The sequence below is a fragment of the Oncorhynchus mykiss genome, chromosome 3 (assembly GCF_057628025.1).
Source record: "Oncorhynchus mykiss isolate SJ-2025 chromosome 3, ASM5762802v1, whole genome shotgun sequence".
Lineage (NCBI taxonomy): Eukaryota > Metazoa > Chordata > Actinopteri > Salmoniformes > Salmonidae > Oncorhynchus > Oncorhynchus mykiss.
The window spans coordinates 20604790-20612500 of record NC_143024.1 but is presented as its reverse complement, the minus strand read 5'-3'; the positions used below and the strand labels follow the sequence as shown (position 1 = coordinate 20612500).

General features: G+C 38.2%; 1 protein-coding gene across 2 annotated transcripts in view; it reads left to right on the top strand.

Moving 5' to 3' along the window:
- LOC110508538 (thrombospondin type-1 domain-containing protein 4) overlaps nucleotides 1-7711 on the top strand; it is a 109143-nt gene that overhangs the window by 61341 nt on the left and 40091 nt on the right. The gene's annotated exons all lie outside the window — the stretch shown is intronic.

Here is a 7711-nt window from a genome sequence, read left to right as displayed (position 1 = left end):
TGAAGACAGGGTTATGTTGTCCTGTAGTCTATATAGATCACCATGAAGACCCTAAATTATGTTGTCCTGTAGTTTTTATAGATCACCATGAAGACAGGGTTATGTTGTTCTGTAGTTTATATAGATCACCATGAAGACAGGGTTATGTTGTCCTGTAGTCTATATAGATCACCATGAAGACAGGGTTATGTTGTCCTGTAGTTTATATAGATCACCATGAAGACCCTAGGTTTTGTTGTCCTGTAGTTTTTATAGATCACCATGAAGACCCTAGGTTATGATGTCCTGTAGTCTATATAGATCACCATGAAGACAGGGTTATGTTGTCCTGTAGTCTATATAGATCACCATGAAGACCCTAAATTATGTTGTCCTGTAGTTTTTATAGATCACCATGAAGACAGGGTTATGTTGTTCTGTAGTTTATATAGATCACCATGAAGACAGGGTTATGTTGTTCTGTAGTTTATATAGATCACCATGAAGACAGGGTTATGTTGTTCTGTAGTTTATAAAGATCACCATGAAGACAGGGTTATGTTGTCCTGTAGTTTATATAGATCACCATGAAGACAGGGTTATGTTGTCCTGTAGTTTATATAGATCACCATGAAGACAGGGTTATGTTGTCCTGTAGTCTATATAGATCACCATCAAGACAGGGTTATGTTGTCCTGTAGTTTATATAGATCACCATGAAGACAGGGTTATGTTGTCCTGTAGTCTATATAGATCACCATGAAGACCCTAAATTATGTTGTCCTGTAGTTTATATAGATCACCATGAAGACAGGGTTATGTTGTCCTGTAGTCTATATAGATCACCATGAAGACAGGGTTATGTTGTTCTGTAGTTTATATAGATCACCATGAAGACATTGTTATGTTGTCCTGTAGTTTATATAGATCACCATGAAGACCCTAGGTTATGTTGTCCTGTAGTCTATATAGATCACCATGAAGACCCTAGGTTATGATGTCCTGTAGTTTATATAGATCACCATGAAGACCCTAGGTTATGATGTCCTGTAGTTTATATAGATCACCATGAAGACCCTAGGTTATGTTGTCCTGTAGTTTATATAGATCACCATGAAGACCCTAGGTTATGTTGTCCTGTAGTTTATATAGATCACCATGAAGACAGGGTTATGTTGTTCTGTAGTTTATAAAGATCACCATGAAGACAGGGTTATGTTGTCCTGTAGTCTATATAGATCACCATGAAGACAGGGTTATGTTGTCCTGTAGTTTATATAGATCACCATGAAGACAGGGTTATGTTGTTCTGTAGTTTATATAGATCACAATGAAGACAAGGCTATGTTGTCGGGTAGTGTATATAGATCACCGTGAAGAGCCTAGGTTATCATGTCCTGTAGTCTATATAGATCACCATGAAGACCCTAGGTTATGATGTCCTGTAGTTTATATAGATCACCATGAAGACAGGGCTATGTTGTCCTGTAGTCTATATAGATCACCATGAAGACCCTAGGTTATGATGTCCTGTAGTTTATATAGATCACCATGAAGACCCTAGGTTATGATGTCCTGTAGTCTATATAGATCACCATGAAGACCCTAGGTTATGATGTCCTGTAGTTTATATAGATCACCATGAAGACCCTAGGTTATGATGTCCTGTAGTCTATATAGATCACCATGAAGACCCTAGGTTATGTTGTCCTGTAGTTTATATAGATCACCATGAAGACAGGGTTATGTTGTCCTGTAGTTTATATAGATCACCATGAAGACCCTAGGTGATGTTGTCCTGTAGTCTATATAGATCACCATGAAGACCCTAGGTTATGATGTCCTGTAGTTTATATAGATCACCATGAAGACAGGGTTATGTTGTCCTGTAGTCTATATAGATCACCATGAAGACCCTAGGTTATGATGTCCTGTAGTCTATATAGATCACCATGAAGACAGGGTTATGTTGTCCTGTAGTTTATATAGGTCACCATGAAGACCCTAGGTTTTGTTGTCCTGTAGTTTATATAGATCACCATGAAGACCCTAGGTTTTGTTGTCCTGTAGTTTATATAGATCACCATGAAGACCCTAGGTGATGTTGTCCTGTAGTCTATATAGATCACCATGAAGACCCTAGGTTATAATGTCCTGTAGTTTATATAGATCACCATGAAGACCCTAGGTTATGATGTCCTGTAGTCTATATAGATCACCATGAAGACAGGGTTATGTTGTCCTGTAGTTTATATAGATCACCATGAAGACAGGGTTATGTTGTCCTATAGTTTATATAGATCACCATGAAGACAGTGTTATGTTGTCCTGTAGTTTATATAGATCACCATGAAGACAGGGTTATGTTGTCCTGTAGTCTTTATAGATCACCATGAAGACAGGGTTATGTTGTCCTGTAGTTTATATAGATCACCATGAAGACATTGTTATGTTGTCCTGTAGTTTATATAGATCACCATGAAGACATGGTTATGTTGTCCTGTAGTTTATATAGATCACCATGAAGACAGGGTTATGTTGTTCTGTAGTTTATATAGATCACAATGAAGACAAGGCTATGTTGTCGGGTAGTGTATATAGATCACCATGAAGAGCCTAGGTTATGATGTCCTGTAGTCTATATAGATCACCATGAAGACCCTAGGTTATGATGTCCTGTAGTTTATATAGATCACCATGAAGACAGGGCTATGTTGTCCTGTAGTCTATATAGATCACCATGAAGACCCTAGGTTATGATGTCCTGTAGTTTATATAGATCACCATGAAGACCCTAGGTTATGATGTCCTGTAGTCTAAATAGATCACCATGAAGACCCTAGGTTATGATGTCCTGTAGTTTATATAGATCACCATGAAGACCCTAGGTTATGATGTCCTGTAGTCTATATAGATCACCATGAAGACCCTAGGTTATGTTGTCCTGTAGTTTATATAGATCACCATGAAGACAGGGTTATGTTGTCCTGTAGTTTATATAGATCACCATGAAGACCCTAGGTGATGTTGTCCTGTAGTCTATAAAGATCACCATGAAGACCCTAGGTTATGATGTCCTGTAGTTTATATAGATCACCATGAAGACAGGGTTATGTTGTCCTGTAGTCTATATAGATCACCATGAAGACCCTAGGTTATGATGTCCTGTAGTCTATATAGATCACCATGAAGACAGGGTTATGTTGTCCTGTAGTTTATATAGGTCACCATGAAGACCCTAGGTTTTGTTGTCCTGTAGTTTATATAGATCACCATGAAGACCCTAGGTTTTGTTGTCCTGTAGTTTATATAGATCACCATGAAGACCCTAGGTTTTGTTGTCCTGTAGTCTATATAGATCACCATGAAGACCCTAGGTTATGATGTCCTGTAGTCTATATAGATCACCATGAATACCCTAGGTTATGATGTCCTGTAGTCTATATAGATCACCATGAAGACCCTAGGTTTTGTTGTCCTGTAGTCTATATAGATCACCATGAAGACCCTAGGTTATGATGTCCTGTAGTCTATATAGATCACCATGAATACCCTAGGTTATGATGTCCTGTAGTTTATATAGATCACCATGAAGACCCTTAGTTATGATGTCCTGTAGTCTATATAGATCACCATGAAGACCCTAGGTTATGTTGTCCTGTAGTTTATATAGATCACCATGAAGACCCTAGGTTATGATGTCCTGTAGTTTATATAGATCACCATGAAGACAGGGTTATGTTGTCCTGTAGTTTATATAGATCACCATAAAGACATGGTTATGTTGTCCTATAGTTTATATAGATCACCATGAAGACAGGGTTATGTTGTCCTGTAGTTTATATAGATCACCATGAAGACCCTAGGTTTTGTTGTCCTGTAGTCTATATAGATCACCATGAATACCCTAGGTTATGATGTCCTGTAGTCTATATAGATCACCATGAATACCCTAGGTTATGATGTCCTGTAGTTTATATAGATCACCATGAAGACCCTAGGTTATGTTGTCCTATAGTTTATATAGATCACCATGAAGACAGGGTTATGTTGTCCTGTAGTTTATATAGATCACCATGAAGACCCTAGGTTATGATGTCCTGTAGTTTATATAGATCACCATGAAGACAGGGTTATGTTGTCCTGTAGTTTATATAGATCACCATAAAGACATGGTTATGTTGTCCTATAGTTTATATAGATCACCATGAAGACAGGGTTATGTTGTCCTGTAGTTTATATAGATCACCATGAAGACCCTAGGTTTTGTTGTCCTGTAGTCTATATAGATCACCATGAATACCCTAGGTTATGATGTCCTGTAGTCTATATAGATCACCATGAAGACCCTAGGTTACGATGTCCTGTAGTCTATATAGATCACCATGAATACCCTAGGTTATGATGTCCTGTAGTCTATATAGATCACCATGAAGACCCTAGGTTATGTTGTCCTGTAGTCTATATAGATCACCATGAAGACCCTAGGTTATGATGTCCTGTAGTCTATATAGATCACCATGAAGACCCTAGGTTATGATGTCCTGTAGTTTATATAGATCACCATGAAGACCCTAGGTTATGATGTCCTGTAGTTTATATAGATCACCATGAAGACAGGGTTATGTTGTCCTGTAGTCTATATAGATCACCATGAAGACCCTAGGTTATGTTGTCCTGTAGTGTATATAGATCACCATGAAGACCCTAGGTTATGATGTCCTGTAGTCTATATAGATCACCATGAATACCCTAGGTTATGATGTCCTGAAGTCTATATAGATCACCATGAAGATCCTAGGTTATGATGTCCTGTAGTCTATATAGATCACCATGAAGACAGGGTTATGTTGTCCTGTAGTCTATATAGATCACCATGAAGACCCTAGGTTATGTTGTCCTGTAGTCTATATAGATCACCATGAAGACAGGGTTATGTTGTCCTGTAGTCTATATAGATCACCATGAAGACCCTAGGTTATGATGTCCTGTAGTTTATATAGATCACCATGAAGACAGGTCTATGTTGTCCTGTAGTCTATATAGATCACCATGAAGACCCTAGGTTATGATGTCCTGTAGTTTATATAGATCACCATGAAGACAGGGCTATGTTGTCCTGTAGTCTATATAGATCACCATGAAGACCCTCGGTTATGATGTCCTGTAGTTTATATAGATCACCATGAAGACCCTAGGTTATGATGTCCTGTAGTCTATATAGATCACCATGAAGACCCTAGGTTATGATGTCCTGTAGTTTATATTGATCACCATGAAGACCCTAGGTTATGATGTCCTGTAGTCTATATAGATCACCATGAAGACCCTAGGTTATGTTGTCCTGTAGTCTATATAGATCACCATGAAGACAGGGTTATGATGTCCTGTAGTTTATATAGGTCACCATGAAGACAGGGTTATGTTGTCCTGTAGTCTATATAGATCACCATGAAGACCCTAGGTTATGTTGTCCTGTAGTCTATATAGATCACCATGAAGACAGGGTTATGTTGTCCTGTAGTCTATATAGATCACCATGAAGGCCCTAGGTTATGTTGTCCTGTAGTCTATATAGATCACCATGAAGACAGGGTTATGATGTCCTGTAGTTTATATAGATCACCATGAAGACCCTAGGTTATGTTGTCCTGTAGTTTATATAGATCACCACGAAGACAGGCTTATGTTGTCCTGTAGTTTATATAGATCACCATGAAGACCCTAGGTTTTGTTGTCCTGTAGTTTATATAGATCACCATGAAGACAGGGTTATGTTGTCCTGTAGTTTATATAGATCACCATGAAGACATTGTTATGTTGTCCTGTAGTTTATATAGGTCACCATGAAGACACTAGGTTTTGTTGTCCTGTAGTTTATATAGATCACCATGAAGACCCTAGGTTATGTTGTCCTGTAGTTTATATAGATCACCATGAAGACCCTAGGTTATGTTGTCCTGTAGTCTATATAGATCACCATGAAGACAGGGTTATGTTGTCCTGTAGTTTATAGAGATCACCATGAAGACAGGGTTATGTTGTCCTGTAGTCTATATAGATCACCATGAAGACCCTAGGTTATGTTGTCCTGTAGTCTATATAGATCACCATGAAGACAGGGTTATGTTGTCCTGTAGTCTATATAGATCACCATGAAGACCCTAGGTTATGATGTCCTGTAGTTTATATAGATCACCATGAAGACAGGGTTATGTTGTCCTGTAGTTTATATAGATCACCATGAAGACCCTAGGTTATGATGTCCTGTAGTTTATATTGATCACCATGAAGACCCTAGTTTATGTTGTCCTGTAGTTTCTATAGATCACCATGAAGACAGGGTTATGTTGTCCTGTAGTTTATATAGATCACCATAAAGACATGGTTATGTTGTCCTATAGTTTATATAGATCACCATGAAGACAGGGTTATGTTGTCCTGTAGTTTATATAGATCACCATGAAGACCCTAGGTTTTGTTGTCCTGTAGTCTATATAGATCACCATGAATACCCTAGGTTATGATGTCCTGTAGTCTATATAGATCACCATGAAGACCCTAGGTTATGATGTCCTGTAGTCTATATAGATCACCATGAATACCCTAGGTTATGATGTCCTGTAGTCTATATAGATCACCATGAAGACCATAGGTTATGTTGTCCTGTAGTCTATATAGATCACCATGAAGACCCTAGGTTATGATGTCCTGTAGTCTATATAGATCACCATGAAGACCCTAGGTTATGATGTCCTGTAGTTTATATAGATCACCATGAAGACCCTAGGTTATGATGTCCTGTAGTTTATATAGATCACCATGAAGACAGGGTTATGTTGTCCTGTAGTCTATATAGATCACCATGAAGACCCTAGGTTATGTTGTCCTGTAGTGTATATAGATCACCATGAAGACCCTAGGTTATGATGTCCTGTAGTCTATATAGATCACCATGAATACCCTAGGTTATGATGTCCTGAAGTCTATATAGATCACCATGAAGATCCTAGGTTATGATGTCCTGTAGTCTATATAGATCACCATGAAGACAGGGTTATGTTGTCCTGTAGTCTATATAGATCACCATGAAGACCCTAGGTTATGTTGTCCTGTAGTCTATATAGATCACCATGAAGACAGGGTTATGTTGTCCTGTAGTCTATATAGATCACCATGAAGACCCTAGGTTATGATGTCCTGTAGTTTATATAGATCACCATGAAGACAGGTCTATGTTGTCCTGTAGTCTATATAGATCACCATGAAGACCCTAGGTTATGATGTCCTGTAGTTTATATAGATCACCATGAAGACAGGGCTATGTTGTCCTGTAGTCTATATAGATCACCATGAAGACCCTCGGTTATGATGTCCTGTAGTTTATATAGATCACCATGAAGACCCTAGGTTATGATGTCCTGTAGTCTATATAGATCACCATGAAAACCCTAGGTTATGATGTCCTGTAGTTTATATTGATCACCATGAAGACCCTAGGTTATGATGTCCTGTAGTCTATATAGATCACCATGAAGACCCTAGGTTATGTTGTCCTGTAGTCTATATAGATCACCATGAAGACAGGGTTATGATGTCCTGTAGTTTATATAGATCACCATGAAGACAGGGTTATGTTGTCCTGTAGTCTATATAGATCACCATGAAGACCCTAGGTTATGTTGTCCTGTAGTCTATATAGATCACCATGAAGACAGGGTTATGTTGTCCT